The sequence below is a fragment of the Artibeus jamaicensis genome, unplaced genomic scaffold, assembly GCF_021234435.1.
Source record: "Artibeus jamaicensis isolate MK-2021 breed Jamaican fruit bat unplaced genomic scaffold, CSHL_Jam_final scaffold_625, whole genome shotgun sequence".
NCBI classification, from domain to species: domain Eukaryota; kingdom Metazoa; phylum Chordata; class Mammalia; order Chiroptera; family Phyllostomidae; genus Artibeus; species Artibeus jamaicensis.
Window position 1 is genome coordinate 3,788,227 of NW_026522051.1, and position 19,257 is coordinate 3,807,483.

General features: G+C 55.6%; 1 protein-coding gene across 3 annotated transcripts in view; it reads left to right on the forward strand.

Moving 5' to 3' along the window:
• RXRG (retinoid X receptor gamma) overlaps positions 1 to 19,257 on the forward strand; it is a 119,902-nt gene that overhangs the window by 18,781 nt on the left and 81,864 nt on the right. The window lies entirely within an intron of this gene.

Consider the following 19,257-nt stretch of genomic DNA (forward strand, 5'->3'; position numbering starts at 1 on the left):
TATGTAGCTGCATGATTCTGCAGGGAATGATGTAACCTCTCCGAAACTCGTGTGGTCTTTTTAATCTGCAAAATTCGTCCACTAAACAAGTATTTTGCCCGGCTGTTGTGAAGATAGCACATAGTCAGGGTCCACAGTAGGCACTTAAGTAAAAGCTGCTATTACTACTGTTTCTTGTTGATGGTGCCTTGGAATGGTCTACCTAATCCTTCTGCCTTTGTTTAGGACCAACCCGGACACTCACAGTGGTGTCTTAACTGGCTTCTCTTGCAAAATTCCTCACCCACACCCGCAGTTCCCTCTCCAAAGCTGACCCGTTTGGCGGCTGAGCAGCGCCTTCAGGATGAAGTCCAGACTCTCAAGCACGAGTTTCCATTCTGCCCCGTCAGAAACAGGGGCGGAGGCCCCTGGGGGACCCTAGTCACCGGCAGCCTCAGCCCTGCCTGCGAGGAGTCCCTCCATCCTAAATTCTGTGGTTATAGTTTCCTTGCATTTACATGTTTTTTTTTATTTTTTACTGTGGATGTGTTTCTAAATAAGATAGTTATTTTTCTGTTTCTGGGCTCTGTTCCAATGGAATCGTACTGGAAATTTGTTGTCTCTTGCCTCTTTTGTTGAATGTTAGGTTTATGAGATTATTTTGTAGCATGTTGCTGAGTTCATTTTCATTGTACTCTCCATTTGTACTAAATCACACTTAAAAAATCCATTCTCATGTTGGATGTTTGGATTGTTTCCATTTGGATCTCTTGTAGAAACATGCTTTTATGAACGAACACACTTATAGGTGTGTTTATGTGCACCCGATTTAAAGGTGTTTCCAGGACTGGGGTAGGCTGTGTCAGTTTCACTGGGTGGTGCCAGGCTTTTTGTAAATGTCAGCGGGGGGGGGGGGCAGCAGAGGCGGCTTCCCCTTGCTCAGCAGCCTTGCCAGCACTTGGTATCATCAGACTATTAGATGATTTTTATAAGTTTCTTGCTGATGGTCGACTTAGTTGTTTTGTTTCTCTTTTTCTCTTTTCCTTCCAAGCTTTATTACAAAAGCTGTAAGAAACCCGACCTCATAGAATGTCTTGGCAAGGTTCTCTAGATAGATTCATAACATACGTCCTCATTAGTGGGGATGCTAAGTCAAGGTATTGTAAATGTCAGTCATCAGACTTCCCCAGAGCCCGTGGGCACAGCCCAGAGCGCCCCCAGGGCTCCCCAATGCTGTCATCTTCAAAGGGTCATCAGTTGTACAGGTGTCTCATTTTTGTTTTGATTTGCACATATCCAATTATTACTAAGTTTCACTATTTATTCACCTGTATTTAACAGCTGAATTTTTTTTTGGTGAACACTGCACCTGCTCACCTGTCACCTGTTTTCATATCAGATGGTCCTTTTTCCTCAACTTCTGCAAGCAGCTCACCGGCCGAGGAGAGGGGACCCTTGCTGCCAAAGGAGGCTGTAAATATCTTTTCCATTTGCTGCTGGTTTGGGGTTTCATTTAACTCTCAAGCTACAGAGAAGCTTTTTTGTGTGTTCAAGTTTACTGGTTTTTTATTCTTCTTCACCAGGTCTTTTCTACCATCATTCATGCGTCCTTTTGGAAATGTGGTGTAGCTTCTGTTTGCTTCCTTGACACACGTTAAAACTGTGATGTGTATCTAAACCTCTGAGGCACCAAACGAAGGCAACGCGTTAGGGACCGAGCTTCCTGCTCCCAAGAGTGTCAGTGGGTTCGCATTTTTTCTTGTTTAAATGTCGCCTCCACTATGAACTTTGCCATTTGTATTGGGGTCTGCTTTTTTTGGATTCTCCTTTTTATTTCAATGATGTCTAATTTTTCTCCCGTATAAAAACTTTTGAATTTTGCTCCTGCCTGGGTTTTACTAAGCAAACATTACCTTTTCCCTACCCCGCAGTTGGAGCCCGAGCCTCACCCGGCGTGCAGGGCGCGGCCCTGGGGACCTCTGACCCAGGTTGTGGGGGAGGTGGTGTGGGCGTGGCCACTTGGCACAGGACCCCAGCTGGCCAGGCCAGGGTACAAAAGAGGCGTGTTCTGTGACGCTTGATTGGGAAGAAGTGCCCCGTATGGTCATGAAACCTCGAGTTCAGCAGGGCACCATATGGTAGGTAGGGCCCATATCTTGGGGCAAAGTCTGATCTCATTTAAAACGATAGTGAACTCTGCCTGGGTGTTAGTTTGTCCTTAGTTAAGTAGTTACAGTGTAAGCCAGCTGCAGGCCTCGGGGTTCAGCGGCTGGGGGTGGAGGTGGACCTACTTGGGGTCCAAAGGAGAACAGGTGTGACTCAGGCTGTCCTCCACCCTCAGCAAACGGCTCCGTTTTCAGGAAAGAACGAAGGCCTTGAAATCACACAGGGCGTCTCGTTTGTACTACTTGGGTGGTGGCCGCCCCTGAGTTCTGGCGTATTTGTTCATGCGGTCCTGGCACAGGCCCCGCTCCCGGGCCCACCGAGTCCTGCCAGCTGCCTGGAACCCTGTCACGGCTTCTCTGGTGGTGCCTCCTCCCCTCTGTACGTCACGTGTTTGCTCCCGTACTTCTGGACGTCACTTTCAGACATTGCTGCTTGACTCTGTCCTGTGACAGTGGCGTTCATCCCCCTCCACCCCCTTCCCATCTGTGCAGTGCACCTCCTTCCGAGGCAGCTACCTGCCCAGGCTCAGGACCATAAAACTACCTGTCCCCAAGGCTCTAGGCTTGGCCTCAAGGTGATCTGTTCTGGAGGTGCCCAGGCCCTCCTGGTGCTCAGACGGGGCAGTGGTCTCACCTTAGGAGGCCTCTGCTCTGCTCACTGGGGGGTCATGGTGGGAGGTGTGACGAGGGCTGTCTGTCAGTCCCATGGAAGCACCCATGAATGGGCGGGTGATGGATGGGTCGTGCCAAGCGGCTCCTCAGAGGGGGAGACTGCTGTGAGGTCCTGAGTTGCAAGCAAGAGGGGCTCCGGGCATGCCTCTCGGGTAGGGCAGCATAGGGGCTGTGACGGCCTTGGTGAAGCCCCCCCAGAGGGGGAAGGGTCAGGAGGTGCTGCTGTCACAGGGCCACAGGTGGCCGATGCCACCCCTGGAGGCCAGAACTGTCAGAGACACACCTGGCCGGTTACTGCCTACACGGGTATGCAAGGCCCGGAAAGGCGCCCGCAGGGTGTAGGTGAGGCCCCCCGCCCAGCCACGCTCTCCTGATCAGTGAATCTCCCTCCCCTCCCCGCAAGCCATCCCTCCAGGAGCTGGCGAAAATCCCAGGGTTGCAACACCAGTTTTCAGGAACCTTCTTTCCCAGCCAGTTCTAAAATGTGGGAGTGTTGGTGCCCGGGCACATCGATAGAGCCCGTCACTGCCTCTGGGGAGAAACTGGGGCTGGAGGACTTTCTGTCCCCTCAGCTCTCTGCCTGACCCACACACGGCTTTAGAAACACAGCCAAGAACTACCAGAAGCAGTCTTACCATGCCAGCTGGAGGACATGGAAGGACAGGGAATGTCGCTTAGAGGAGGGGCAGCAATGAGAGAGTCGGGGCGCCCTGCGGGCTGTCAGGGGGAACCGGTGTCCGCCTGCACCCAGCCCCATTCCTGGAGGTAGCTCCGCACCCTACATCGTCGGGCCAGGTAGATGGGGGTGGCGGTTCGAGGGCGCAGGTGGGCACTGCCCCCGGGCCCAGCTTAACCATCAAATGACCAGTGGTCAAGACAAAGGCAGCGCAGAGAAAACAGCTGGGGCTGTGCTCCCCACTCTCTCACGGCCAGAAGTGGATTTTACATTGCAGTGCACCGTGGGTGGTCGTGCAGATCCATGCACCATGGGTGGTCATGCAGATCCACACACCTCCTGGCATTCGGGAGAGTGGCTGGACTGGGGACGTGGCCAGCTCGAGGCCGTGATGGTCCCCAGTGGACGGAGCTTGCTGGTCCGTAGCTGGGCACAGGGGGGATGCGGTCCCACCTCTTTCCAGATGTGCCCCAGGGCACCTTCTCCTCCTGTAGACCAGGGCTCCGAGTCAGCAGACCTTTCTCTGCAGCACAGCAGAGGGAGCGTTCGACCAAGGGGGGGAGGCATTTGCCAAAGAAACCGAGCCACACACTTCCTCTCAGTCCTGCAGATCCTCGGGGACAAACGCCTTCTCTCCCGGTGGCCACTTCATTCCTCACGGAGCACTTGTCCTTGTGACCTCTCATCTGGGGCTCCCATGCCATCCCAGGGACCACAAAAGGCTTTATTCCCTCACATTTAAATCCGTTCAACATATTTCTTCCTCTGAAGGTAATATCCCCGACTTTGCGTGTCTGGTTTTCTTGGACAAACTCTCCTCTCCTGCCCTGTTTCCTGTCTGAGCCCTGGGGACATCAGCCGGCTTTGTTTCCTGTGTCTGAGTCTGTGTGCAGAGTAGGGGCTGGCGGTCAAGGTCAGGGTGACTCTGTCCTTCAGGGCTGATAGGGGAGCTCCTGGGCGGCACCAGAGGCCTGACCCCATCCAGCATCTTCTGGGGCTCAGGCGTGTGGGGGGCATGGGGACAGGTGCCCCACAGCCTGTCTCCCTGGCTGGGAGTGCCCGGGGCGGGCGGCAGGGCGTGCGGGGAGAACTGACTCCTGCAGTTCGTCACCTTCTGCTGCCCGAGCGTCCCTGACGCTGGCGTTCAGTGTTTGCGGTTTCCGCGAGGAGGAGGTGGCTGGCCGAGGAACCAAGTCAGCGAGGCCGCGCCTTCCTCTCCCAGTGGCCCTCCGCTGAGGGGCAGGAGGCTGTGCACCCTTCGGAGGCCTGGAGAGGCGGGCAGGGCAGGAGAGGTGGGAGGGCCCAGAGCGGCGGGAACCCGGCTGCACTCTGGTGGCTGGCTCCTTGTCCCCTCCGATTTCGGAGCGGCCACTTGCTGCTCCTCCTCTAGTGTCATAAATCCTATGAGGCGGCTGTCCCCCACTCTGTACAGATCAGGAGGGGCCACTCAGAACAACGGGTAACTGGCTTGCAGACCCAAGGCCGGGTTCAGACAGGGACCAGCCTCCCGGTTCCGAGCCCCTCGACTTTGGGCAGACCCCAAAGCCCGGGCAGACCCCAAGCCCGTGCAGCGAGGCGCTGACCTCCCACTGGTAACGCCCCATGGGTGTCCCCTGGAGAAGGTCAAACCCTCTAGAAAACTCCGATGGGCACTGCCTCAGGGAACTCGGAAGGTAACAGGCGGTGCATCCACACCCTTGGGACCTCAGCTGCATGGTGGGGTGGGGGGGTCGGGGGGATGCTAACCTGCAGGCCTCGCTCCGACCCAGCGGAGCATGACTCGGGGGTGCCCCACAGAGCCCGTTGCCAGATCGGGGGGGTGGCTGAGTACAGGACCAGCTACCAGGGTCCACACTGGGGTGTAGCGATGAGAATGGAGATTGTTTTAAAAGAGGGTCAGGGCAGGAGAAAGGCCCACAGACAGGGAGTGGGGCAGAAAGGAGGGGCAGCCATAGATGCCCTTAGTACTCGCATCTGGAATAAGGGCGTTTATGATGGAAGGAGTCCCGTGCAAAACGGAGTCGCCCCACAGGAAGGGAGCCCTCTGGCTGTCATCCTGTGCCCCCCGCCCCCCCACCATGGCCACCTTGTCACTTCCCACTGAAGGCTCCGCTTCGCTCTCTCTGCATTTCCTATTGCAGCTGCCCCTTTCAAAGCCACTGCCACCTGAGTGGTGCCCACAGCAGGGCTGAAGTCCAGTGGAGGGTCAGGGTCAGGGTCAGAGGGCACGGCTTCCACCACCTCTGTGGCAGGACCTGACTGTGGTGCCCTCCCCGAGGTGGGCAGGGCACAGAGCACCTCTTCATCAATTTTTTCCTCCGCTGCTGCTGCTTTGCACTGAGTCACTGAGGAACCAGTGTGGGGCAGACCCAGCCTCCCGAGATGGGGGTTTCGGTTCAGCCCCGAACTGCAGCAGACGTGAAAACAGATTCTGAGGCCATTGCTGGATTTTAAGCAAATGCTTATTTGCTTAATTCATATCCTGGACACCAAGTATAGCCCATGGCAAGAAGGGGACAAGTCAGTACAACAAACTGCCACTCTCCTCGTCCAGAGGCTCGCGCGTGGGGCGGACTGCCGTGCGTGTGGGCTTGTGGCTTTGCACTAGCAACAGTTAGTGCCTGTTCTGCACTTCCAAAGGCCAGGCCCCACCCTAAACACTGTATTATTAACCCGTTTCACCTTAACGAGCTTCACAGGCCGGGAAACTGAGGCTGAGGCCTTGTCTGGGGTCACCTGGAGAGCAGGTACCTGAGCTGGTGTAACCCCCCCCTGCATACTGTCTCCCCATAGGACCATCTATCTGTGCAGAGCGCTGGGGTTGCACCTGTGGGTGGGCTTCTTCCTCGGGGCCGTGCCTGCTCCTGGGGTGGACGCTCACCACTTCGGCCTTGTTTGCTTTTGAATTCTAATCCTTCCAAGCGCTGCACGGGATCAGGAAGGAATACACGGGGATGAGTTCTTGGCGTTTAATGCATGAAGGAGGCCAGGCCCCACTGGACTCTGCCCCAAGGCAGGTTGTGAACCAGGGCATCTGCAGCTGGATGGTGACCGTCTTGCCTGTTCCCTTCGATGGCTTCAAAGCCTGCCACGTAATTCCTCTAAATACGGTATAGGGGACGGAGTGGCTTAAAACCCCCTGAAGGTGGGTCAGCCGCATGAAAAGAGGGAGGAAGGGCCCGGGACAAGCTCACCTGCTGCCCCTTAAGTCTCCCTTAGGGAAGCTGAGCGCTGGCCTGCCTTTTCCAGCACCCGGCTCCGGTGCCCGGTTTCAGAGCGCTGTTGAGAGCTAGGAGTGAGCCTGGACCCCCGCTCTTGGAGCCCAAACCAGGAGAAGCTCCAAGGACACGCGGAGACCTGACAGGGCAGAGCTGCGCACGGAGGTGGATTAGAGTAAAGCCGGTTTCCCCGGACCGGACCGAGCCAGACCGAGCCCAGCAGAGCCCAGAGTCGACAGCACTGGGGTTCATCCGCGGTTGGGGGGAGGACCCGCCCTTTCCGGAGGACAGTTCCACGGACAGCGATTCTCTCCTTGCCCAGGCAGCTGAGAATCACCGCATCCTCTGCGGGAATCAGAGCCCAGGAAGAAGTACACACCGGCGCGCTGAGGTGGTGGCGGGGAAGGGCCTTCCGGGGACCTGGCCCGGGGAGGCAGAGCCTCTGTGAGAACAGGAGACAGTCAGCCGGCGCTGTCAGAAGAGAAGGGGTCGCAGCGATTTGAAAAGTACAACGATGACCCTGGCCGGGTGGCTTGGCTGGTTGGAGCGGCGTCCTGTGCCCCAAAAGGTTGCGGGTTCTGTTCCCGGTGGGCGTGCGAGGCCAGGCAACAGATCAGTGTATCTCTCTCACAAGGATGCTTCTCCCTCGCCCTCTCCCTTCCTGTCTCTCAAATCAATAAACATAAACTTAGCTGAGGATGAAATAACTAAATAAATATGACAGAGATGCCACACACACGGAGGCCTTTGCAAAACCACCCCCTCTTAGAACAGGTGTGCTTTCGGAAAAAGGACGAGGTCTCAGCGCTGAGCGTGATTCCCGTTTTACGTGCGTTTGATGGAGAAAAAGAAAAACCCATCCTGAGGTGAATGCCACGTGACTGTGACACAGGAACGGCCACGTTCCCGGAGGCCTGAGCGCATCACTTTGCACTCCGAGCGCGGCCGGCTGGGCCCTCTCCCCCGTCACCAGGGGTCCCGTGACCCCCCCTTCAGCACCAGGCCTCTGGGCCAGCAGCTGCGCGCGCCCTGGCTTGCAGGGGCAGAAGTCACCGAATTAAAGCAGCCTCAACCTTCTCCGCCAGGGCAGTGGCTTCTTTTCGCGCGTGGAGATGGAGGGCCATTTACCCACGGAGAGGCGGGTTAGGAAATTCTCCCCTGTTCGCACTCGGGCTCGATGGTTCCGGTCCTCCCAGACCCTAGAAACGTCCCCCTCGTCCTTGCTCTGTGGTCGCCTCTCTTCCGGACACCCGAGTGCCTCTCCGGCCCGCAGAAGGGGGCTGGCGCAGGACCGGTCGCCTCGCCGCGCTCCTTGGTTTGCGGACGGCATTTCTTCCTCTTCATGTGCAGCCTTGGTTCACCGACCTGCCCAAATCTTCCCTGGGCCCAGCACCAACAACAGGCTGTCGCGCATGGCCGCTGGGGCACCTGCGCCCTCCTGGAGCAATGAGGGTGGTGATGAGGATGGGCGGTTTTCATTTCTTGGCTCAGGGAGCCACCCCTGGGACTGGGGACCAGTTAGCGGCTCCACCCCAGCGGGTCCTGCCAGGGCCCTAGCAGGTGTGATCTCCCAGCGGCTCCTCGTCACTCAGCTTCGGTCATTATTACGTAGCAGCGACTGATTGGTGGGCCCAGGAGAGTACGTAAGAGAGGGCGGAGCCCATTGGTCCGAATCTGAGATTTGGCAGCTGGTGCGTGGGGTGCGTGGGCGAGGCAGCCTGTTGCCCTAGCAACCGTGGAAGCTGCTGTGGCGTCTCTGGTTGCCCCGGCATCACTTAAGATGCCTGTTGCCTTAACAACCGCGGAACTCAAGGCAGCATGCGCTGTGCGGCAGAGCCCTGGGCCCCCAGCGCAGACCCTGTGAGCCAGGACACAAAACCCCTTCCTCCAGGAAACCTTCCCGGATTGATGGAGAGCTGGCCCGGCCCCAGCTGCCTCTTTTCTTCAGCGGCCGGGGGGAGGGGGCGGCGGGGGAGCTTCACTCTCATTCTGTGTCCCCAGAGTACTTACTCTTATTTGTCCATCTTTTTTTTTTAATGTTTCAGAAATGACTTTATCGTTGTTCAATTACAGTTGTCCGCATTTTCTCCCCCCCACTCCCCTCCCCCACCCCAGTTACTTGTCAGTCTTAAAGGAGAAATCCACTTGTCTTGACATGGGCCTAAGAAATATGATTCTGTGGGCCAATGTAATTGTTCAACAAACTCGCTCGCTCTGAAAACAGCGCACTAAGCCTTTCCCTCACTTCTCTCTTCCCTGAGAAAAGAACACACGTTTCCCACTGGTTATTTTATATGCTTGCTACACATCTTTTGTTTAGTGCCCACGTGTGTTTCTTACAAGAGAAGTCACCTCAGGGATCCCTGTGACCTTCTGAAATTTCCAGATATGTTAACAAGTGCAGAAGGAGCAAAAGACTATGCTGAAGTCATGGGGGCGGGGTGGGGAGCGAGGAAGGGGTCGTCCGCTGTGGGGGATGTGATGTGAGGTCTCATTCCCCATCACCTTGGGTGAAGGCTGGGCCTAGGTTTTGTTATCAGAGGCGGGATGGAAGGGGCGGGGAAGGGAGGGGAATAAAGACAAAAGGGAAAGTGGGGGCTTCATGGGTAGCCTCAGTGTGGACACGTTTTCCTTACCTGAGAATAGTTTTTCTTTATTTTTATATATGTAATTTTTCTCTTAGTTAAAAAATTATTTCTATTCAGAGGGAATGGGAGGGAGAGAAACATCAGCTTGTGGTTGCACTCACATGGCCCCCTGCCAGGGACCTGGCCCACAACCCAGGCATGTGCCCTGACTGGGAATTGAACCAGGGACCCTTTGGTTTGCAGGCCAGCGTGCAATCCACTGAGCCACACCAGCCAGGGCTGGTTTTTCTTTTTTTTACTAAGGTTTTATGTTTTTAGAGTAGTTTTAGTTTCTCAGCAGAATCCAAGTGCAGAGCTTTCCTGGTGTCTCTTGCCCCCCACCCCCCCAAACACAGCCTCCCGAATTGTTGCCGTCCCCCACCAGGGTGGTTCCAGTGATGTCATCTTTGTCACCCCAAGTCCATGGTGCACCTTCCGGTTCCCCTTGGTGTTGCACAGTCAGCAGGTTTGGAGACATTAGGCAGGTAATTTAGCAAATGACCTGAATGCATTTGGACCGAGCTTGTGAAATAAGCCGGTGAACCGCTGGTTGATCCCAGCTTAGAGTTTAGGCGGGAGAAGGAGAGACGTGAGGAATGTGCTGGTTTGAAGGCCGTTCTGCCTTACCATTCTGGGCAACGTGACAGCGCCACCTGCAGGTCGCTGTGCAGCTTCCCGCGGGGACGCCTTTGAAAAGCAGGCTGTGTTTGGGTGTGTCAGTTCTGATCGTCCAAATCAGTTCATCTTAACCTCTTTTTTTTTTTTCTCCTTTCTCTTGCTTCTTTGTCTCACTTTCACAAAGGATTTTGTGACATGGCTTACTGAATATGAATACAAGCTGAATACAGCTTGAAGGTCAATTCAAGCTGCTTTGAAATGTGAAAAAAAATGTGTCTTTGGTGAGACGTTCACGTACCGTGTTAATCACACTCAGTCATGTTACCTCTGCCAGACCCTGTACATACATGCGGAGGCTATTACTATTATTTTAGACAGTGCCACGTTTATACCAAAACTCTTAGCCATCACTGACTACGTCTTGGAGTATGCAGCATAAAACCGTCTCTGGGTATATTACTGAAAAGTTATGTAGGTCAAAATGGAAACTGTTGAACAAAATATTTTCCTGTTGCCTGGGAATTATCACTTGGGAAGTATTTAAAAAATCTTTATTTCACCCTGGCTGGTGTGGCTCAGTGGGTTGAGTGCTGGCCTGCACACCAAAGGGTTGTGGGTTCAATTTCCAGTCAGGACACATGCCTGGGTTGTGGGCCAAGTTCCCAGTAGGGGGTGCTCGAGAGGCAACCACACGTTGATATTTCTCTCCCTCTCTCCTTTCCTTCCCCTCTCTAAAAATAAATGAAATCTTTAAAAAAACTTAATTTCTATCACTTTGAAATTAGTAGGGACTCTTAATTCTCTCCTTAATTTTATTTTTTTTCCAGCCCTTTTGTTCATAAACTGTGGTTTGACCCACGTGGGTTTGCCAGGGTTTCGGTTCCATTTGGTCCATATAGTCAATGACATTGGCAATTTCCTGCAATTCCACCTAATATCTGAACAGGAAAAATCATACTTCAGATGTTGATGTTGAATCCCTTTTTTAATATAAATAATCAGCTCCTAATGGACTGGTTTTGTAAGTGAAGATTTTATGGGTTGTGCTTCCTCGCAGCCGGCCCGCTTCCAGCCCGCCAGCCCTCTCCGTTCTGCGCATGTGTGGTGCGATACTCCGACCACAAGTGCAGGAATTCAAGGGCAACGAGAAGCTTTCAGCACATGTCTTTCACAGCTTTAGCCACAACCTTCCCTGACAAGCTGGCGGTTCCTGACTCAGAAACGGAGCCAGGCGCTGGGAGCCTGGCGCGCGTTCTTCCCGCGACCCTTGCAAGCGGGCCTGCTTCCGATTAGCGATCTTTTGTTTTGCCTCGGACCCGCCGTGGTGCGGTTTCCTGGTGAATTTCCATTCTTCTTGTACAATCCATTTTCTTGGCGGTGGGTCGCACCCAAAGACACGGGGCACAGAAAGGGGGCTTCTGGAAGTTATCATGTTTCAGCAACAAAATTGTTTGAACATCTGACTATCATTTGCGACCAGCATCTCTGGTCTCATCTATGGAAAATATCACACATAACAGGAAAATGGAGACATGCTGGCAGCGGATCCGGGGGAGGCACACCCTGCACTTGCCAGTGGGTTTCTGGGAGACCTCAGTCCAAGGTTATTTTTCCCTTCGATTTCACTTGTGGGGCGTGTCCCTTTCTGCGGAGAGCTGAGGCTCAGAGTCTAGTTCCGAGGGTGAACTTGAGAAATCAGTTCATCCTTATCGGCCCTGCAGAGACTCAGCGTCTGGTAGGACATGGAGCCTGGCTCCACAGCCTCGGCAGGCGGGGGCGTTCGGTGGGGCCCAGCCTGGCCCCGCTGCTGTGCCCTGGCCGCCGTTCTGAGGGCTATGCAAGGAGGTGACTCCATGTGGTTTGGAGCTCTGGTTTGTCACCCGGGGAGCCATCGACGGAGCCCGTCCTCATCTCTGGTTAGGAACTTAGCTCCTTATCTTTAGGAGTTGGTGGCCTTGTCGGTTTCTCGAAGGCCACTTTTCCAGGGTTGTTCTGGATGAGATTCGGAAAAACCTTCCAGGAAGCCCAGTTAGTCTGGGGAGGAATGAGCCTTGGGGGCTGGGCCGCTTTAATCTCACAGAGTGACAGTCTAGCTCAAGCCTCAGCATGAGGGGGGCAGGGTGGGCAGCAGAGCCTTGACTTTCTTTCACATAAGGAAGGGGAAGTGCTTGGAGCAGCTGTGAGCTTCCTGAATATTCATTACACTCTTATTAATGGAATCCGAAGGGTGAGGACATTGGGATACTTAGGGAACAAGCCCATCACCTGTGAGACACGCGGCCAGAGAAGAATCGGGCTTCATCCGTTCCTCACGGCATGACTCCTGGTTAAGAGTTACAGCCGCCGTCTGCACCGAGCTGCCGGTGGAACAGACCTCAGACTCCTGCCGGCGGTCACGCACTAATTAACGTACAAATGCCCCCGTTTACCAAAGCACGCTGGCTCTCCTTAAACTAGCGCAACCTGATAGAAATACTGTGCTGCCTACATGGGGGATTTAAATGTTCTAGTGGTCTTCTTAAAGAGGAAAAAGAAACAGATGCAATTAATGGTTTAAAAGATTTTATGTATTTATTTTTGGAGAGAGGGGGAGGGAGGGAGAAAGAGGGAGAGAGACTTGGATCGGTTGCTTCTTATATGTGCTCTGACCGGGGACAGGACTCTCAGCCCAGGCACGTGCCCCGACCGGGAATCACACGGGCGACCTTTCGCTTCGAGAAACGCTGTTGAGGTCAACAATATATTTCATTTAACCCAATAGACGCCAAATAGCATCATGTCACCATGTAATCCACATGAAAGTCATTAGCGAGATCATTTGTATTTCGATGTCTGTATGCAGTCTTAGAAACCCGGTGTGTATTTTGCATATACGGTGGGTATCAGTTCGGACGAGCCGCGTCGCAGGTGCCAAGTTGCCTCGGGAGCCAGTGGGTCCCCGGAGCTTCGAACTGCTACTGTGTCTGCAGCCAGGCAGAGGACTTCAGGGGGCCAGGGAAGCGGGTGGGAAAGAGGAAAGGAAGGGCCCCTTGCTGGAGAGAGAGCACCCGTGGTCCCCGATTTCTCAGACGTCCTTCTGCTCAAACGTTAAACCCAGAAGAAGGTGTTGGCTTCCCTTGGCTCACACCCAGCAGGAGATTGTGACCGAAATCGTGGAGACTCACTGTCTGCCCTAAACCTGCTGAGCGGCGAGCACAGGCGGCCCAGCAGCCGTGGGCAGCGGCATGGAATGAGCTTGGGGAGCAGAGCCCCCAGTTCCGGCGGGCCCCCTGTGTCTGGGCTGTGAGCATCTGCAGGTCTGTGGACTGGCTGGCCTTTCGCACGCGAATGATGAGCCAGTCCCCCCCGGGGGTCCGTGGGGACTGAATCCGATGGCTCCGTCGGTGTGTGGTGTGTGGGGGGGCCTCCGCATGGAGCCGGCCTCTTCCTCTTCCCCCATCCATCTGTCTCAGTGGGCCACTTTGCCCAGATTCTCTCCCTGCCCACTCACTCCCTCTGTTAGGGTCTGAACTAATATGCCCTCCTCCACATTCCCAGAACCTCATTTCTGCTGTGGCCCCCGCCCCTCTGCCCGCCGTGATCGTGGCTGTGTTAGTCACATCAAAAACTTCTTGTTGACGCCCCACTGTTAATGGCAATACATCCAGCAACCGCCCTTTCCAGATCCGAGAGAAGTATTCTGTGAAATCAGTCCAAGCCTGGGAGCAGACCAGCAGCACTTCCATTCTTGACCTGCAGGTGGCAGCGTTGTCTAAGTCACTCCCTTCTGAGCCCCGAGCATTAGTTTCCTTTTTTGGGCTTTGAAATTCTCAATGGCTCGTTCTCAACACGTGGAAGGGAATTTTAATCAGAGAGTCCAGGGCCGAGTCCAGTGCCAGCAGCCCCCCCCCCCCCCCCCCGCCCTGTGCTCCAGGAAACCCAGGACACAGCTGCTGCCACTGCAGGGCACTTGGGGAGGCAGGCAGCTCCGTCCTCGGTCCTGGTCCCAGAGTCCAGCCGCCCTCCCGTTGGAGGTGGGCCTGGGGCAGGGTCCAGGAGGGTGAGGGTAGGATAACCCGGCCTCCAGCAGGGGATCCCCAAGGCCAGGCCACAGGGACAGAGAGGGCAGGGGGGTCGACATTCAAGGCAAGGAAAACAGCAAAACCCTCTGCAGACAGAGGCAGCTGACAGGCGTCAAGGCTCATCTTGTCTGTTCACCGTGGCACCTGGGAGACGATGCTGTCTCTCACTGCCCTCTCCCCTTAGCAGGACCTGCCATCTTTGAGTTGGAAGGAGATGCCGAAACAGTTATTCTGGGGTTTTCTATCTTGTCCCCTGGAATGCAGGTCCCCAGCACCAGGCCCTGGCCAGGTAGCTCAGTTGGTTAGAGCACCCTTTTGATTCAGCAAGGTTTGCGGGTTTGGTCCCCACTCAGGCCATAAACAAGAAGCAACCAGCAAATGCATCAGTAAGTGGAACAACAAACGAGGTTTCTTTTTCTCTCCCCCTGTCCCCTCTCTCTAAAATCAATAATTAAAAAAAAAACTGCAATAAACTGCCAGCACCCAAAGCAACCACTGTCTGGCTGTCATTGCTGAGCTGCAGACACCGCCTCTCTCACCGGCTTGGATTAAAGACAGTCCCACCGGGAAACCACACGTGCCCCGCCTGTGTCATATGCCCGACTGACGAACGTCCAGTTTCCTGTTTGCTCCTCAGATCCACCACTTACTTCCCCCCGGGCGGACACCCTTTCTCCCTTCAGAAGCCATCTGACACTCCGCTTTCCCCCTGGAGGGATTCTGCCCCTCCCCGGGGAATAGTCCTGCACTCAGGGGGGCACAGCACCTGGTCTGCCCCCTCTCAGGGCTGTGAGTGCTTCCTATCCCGTGTGCGTGTGTGTGTCTCGGATAAGCTCTTATCTCGTCACCACTTTTCTGCGCCTCATTCTGCCGGCCACACGGGTGTTTTCCAGGTAGGTGTCATGTCTTGTTGAGTGTTCGTTTATTGAGTGGATGCATGGACGCCCATTAGAATCTGTACAATGTCTGGCCACTGAGCCAGATGGCAAAGACCCAAGCATTAAGTTTGAGAAGAGTTAACTTGGAGTAGAGTCAGTGCCTGTAATCGCAGGTGTAGGTGGATGTTCGAATCTTCAGATATGCTGCAAAGGACAAAATTGTCCTCGTTGGGGGGAAAATCAACAGCCCTCTAAGGCACCTCACCACCTGGTCCAGTTTTTCTCGAGGTGTTTGAGGTGGCCTCACTGCAGGGGCCACTCGGCGGAGAAGGTGCCGGTGGGGAGGGCAGGTGTTCAGGTCGAGGGAGAAGCTGCTCATCTCGGAACAGCATCCTGGGTCCCTTGGAAACACCTTCATGTTTGGTGGCTGTATAGCGTCTCCAGGTTTTTCCGTGACTCACAGATGGAACCGGGAGGGACAGGGAGGAGGCGCAGCCAGGACGCGGGGCCAGGTCTGCCGGTGCCCGTCTGTGCTGCGGCTAAAACCCTATCAGGGGAGCGGAGTTTCCGAGACTCAGCCTTCCTTCCGCCCTGCGACGGGCTCCTCGGCTCTCTCTGGCCACGTGTGCGGGACCTGCGTGGGAGGTGACTGCGGTGCCACGCCAAGGAGGCCGATGGAAAATGCCGTGCAGCGTCACCTTTATTTGGGTTTCAAATCAGATCTCAGTCTTACAACGGGAGCGTCTGGTCCGTAGGAGCTTGTAGTTCCTCACACACTCGCTCGGGGCTGCGCCCCTCCTTGCCGGCGGGGTCCTCACTGCCCACCCTTGTGAGCCCGCAGGTCCTGCAGAATGTCTTCCTGGGGGAAGACCCAGGGAGGCTAAGTTTGTTACTGATGACCTGCCCGCTGTGGAGTCTGGCAAGGAGAGTAACTCGATAGTCCCTTTAAAAGCCTCTTCCCAGTGGCTTCCCCCATCTTCTCTTGCCCATTTTCCTCCCCTGCCCAGTGGCAGGCTGGCTGGCAGGCATCCTGAGCCAAGGTCAAAGCTACGTCTTCGTTAAAAGAGGCTCCTCCACCCCCGCCCCCTTTCCTGAGCTGAGGGGTTCCCTCCACGCAGCCTGGGCACCGCATCCCCGGGGGGAGGTCAAGGGTACAGAAGACCCCCGCCCTCCTTCACCCGCGTACCCCTTGGGCTTTCACACTCCCTTCCTGCGTCCCCCTTCCACCCCGCCTGAGTCACTCACACGGACACCTCCTCACCTGTTCTCCCCGGAAATCAGGGGGTCCACGGGCTCACAGCTTCGAGTGTTAGAAGGAGTTGATCTGGCGTGTGTGTGCCAGTGCCCGGTGCCTCTTCCTCGGGCCTTCGTCCCTTGGGTCCCGGCTCCCACGGTCTTTCCCCTGCTGACCCCACTCCCCGCCCTCACACTGCCTTGGCCTGCTGCTCATTAGGAACTTGGAGGCGGTGGGGGCTCGATTGCTGTAATTAAACATTAGTGGGAGTCCCCTTTAAATAGGGGGTCCCATCGGAAATATCTTTTGCGGGATGGCTAGCAGAGGCTTGGAATTTTACGGGGCGTCTGGGCTCTGAGGATTAGGAATTCAGAGTTAGAACGGGAGGCCGGGGTGTCTCTTTAGAGAGTCCCGCCTTACGGAGCCTGCCGGAACGAGTTGGCAGAGTTAGGTGGCCCGCCTTAGGGCTCTAGCCCGGACTGTGAGGAGGGACCAACTGAGAAAACGGACCATTTTATATCTCTGAGTGTCTTATTAAACCTCCTGTAGCAATTGGTGGTGCGTGTATAATATCGAACCAAGGGAGAATTAAGGCTTGCAGGGTTAGAATTACCTTCCCAGGTCTTTTAAGACCAGCTTGTGACTCGTTCTCCCGACAAAGCAGGCGAAGGCGACTCTACTTAATCGCCACCCCCTCCTCGTGAGGAAGAAATCACCGCCACCTTCTTTTCCAGATAAAGGGACCCAGGAAACAGGATGAGGGCGGCCGGAGGGGAGGGGCGTCCGGAAAAAAATGATAAAAAGGTAAAATAAAATCAGCAAAAGTGTGCTGTGGCGATCGGGGCTGATTAGAGGCTTGCGTTGGTGAGAAGGCTCCCAGCGGGCGGAAAGCAAGACTTTTCCGAGAAAACACAGACAGACGTTACATACCCGTCAGTTTTGTTACCCGGCCGTACGTACAGTTCATAAAACCAACAAATGACAACTCTATGTTAGAGTAACAATAAATTTGAAACAAAGTAGGGAATGAAAACGATGGAAGCAAGTTGAGGTTGGTTGCACTGAAGTCACACACAGTGACAGACAACCCGGCCACCGACTTCAGGCACCTGGACGGCTATACTGCAAATGGGACAAGACAGACCAGGGGACAAGTTCCCGTCCAGACCCTCTTCTTCTGGAAGGAGAGCAGCTTCTCAGTGGGGGGTGGGGGGCAGCCGCTTTGTCCGGTGGGTCCCAGGGGAGAAGGAGCAGGAGCTGAATGGTTGGGCTGTGTCCGAGGGCAGGGCCGTGCTGGAGGGAGGCAGAGCATTCCAGAACAGGGAGCAGGAAGGGCTGAGACTTGAGAGGTGGTTTGGGGGCCTTTGGGGAGGGTGGACTTGAACTTGGAAGTGCCTCAGTGCTCAATGAGAGATGAGGAAAGGGTTTGGAGCAGTGACGACGATGAAGAAGAAGATGAATGGAGCACCCCCTGGGGCCTTGTATAGGAATTGCAGCGAAGATTGCATTTGCTCTCCAGGTCGCCTTGAAGACCCGCCTGCTCCTTCTGTGGCCCCAGTGCCGAGCCGCTGCTGGTCCAGTGTAGTGTGTGTTTCACGGGCTAAAAGGCCAAGGCGCTAGTCCAGGTTTTCACTCTCTCATGTGCCATGAGGCCGGGGAAAGGGGGTCAGCAACTCGGAGAGCCCACGGTCAGTGGTGCCCAGGAGAAGCCCCTCAGAAACAGCTCCAGGCTCATCTCGCCGACTCTGCTGATAGAGGTCAAGTTGAGACGACAGCCTAAGACCTCGGATGCGAATTCTGAGGATCTTCACAGCTGATTCTATCTCTTCTAACCCAGGGGATTCTAGGCGCTGCTTTGGTCCGGCCAGAACGGCACAGTGACCACAAATGCCCTTTATGCACTGGAAGAGCCATGGCGCACTGTCAAGGGAGGGCTTTCCAATTTCACCCCGTTTCCTAGGTCTCGGTAACCCAGGACTTGGGACTGCATCCCTCTGGCGTCACGGCCTGGGCTGCCGCGTGGCCAGGGGTCAGGAGCCGGCCACGGGACTGCACTGCCTTGGCAGAACTGCTGACCTTGTCCCGAGAGAGAATCCACGGACACCGCGGGAGATCGGAGGCCGGACACGGACTCTGGTGTGTGGCGTGTATGGGGACAGTAGGTCGAAACTCGCTGAGAGCGGGTGTTTCACACACATACACACCCAGCTGCAGGCCTGCGGGCAACTATGAAGAAACCAAGTCTGACCGACTGGGAGGTGCTGGGTGCCCATCTCCTCCGCCTGGTCGGGAGCCGGCTTTGGTCCGTGCTTTCCGCTTGTCTCTTGCGGGTGTCGACGTCATTAACGCGTGGGAATTAGCTTTGAAGGGGACATGGCTGGCTTTGGAGGCCAGGCGATGCCACAGAAGAGATGGCTTGTTGTTCGGAGACAGCCTTGTAGCCGGCCGGGCCGTGTGCTGGGGACAGAGTTCTCCTTGCTCGGCCACCGACGCCCTGAGGCATTTCTCCGTGTTCCCGCAAGGCGCCCTGCTGCCGGAGCCCCGAGCTGGGGAGGAGTAGAGTCCCGCAGGTGAAGAGTCGGGTGCGGGGCTGCCGGGGAAACACCTCCGGCCCGGAGAGGGGTGTCGGCGGCCTCAGAGGACAGCAGGGAGGGCTGTTGGGGGCCCACCTGCCCGGCCTCCTCCAACACACATCTGAGACCCTTTGCAGAAGCATCTGCTGAGACCCTTTAAAAGCCAGGCATGTAAGCTACATGCCGCAAACTTCTCCGTCCTAAGCGGACGAGTCAGTGAGATTTTGTGAACAGACAGGGCTGCCCAGCCCTCGCCGCCACCCAGTGTGAGGCGCTGCTGTCACCCCGAAAGGCCCCTCGCGCCTGTTGGCAGCCAACGCCTGCCCCTGGCCCCGATCCCGGCCGCACAGACTGTCCTGGCCGCCACCTTGATGAGCTGTGTGGTCAGCAAGGCTAAGTCCCCCAACTCTCCTCTCTCTGGATTGTTTGGGCGACTCTGTCCTCTGTTTCCACGGAAGTATCAGAGCCCCCTTGTCCACTTCTGCCGAAGGCCCCCTGGGATTTTGTGTGTGCGCACCACTGAACATGCCAACCCATCGGAGGACGATTCCCACCA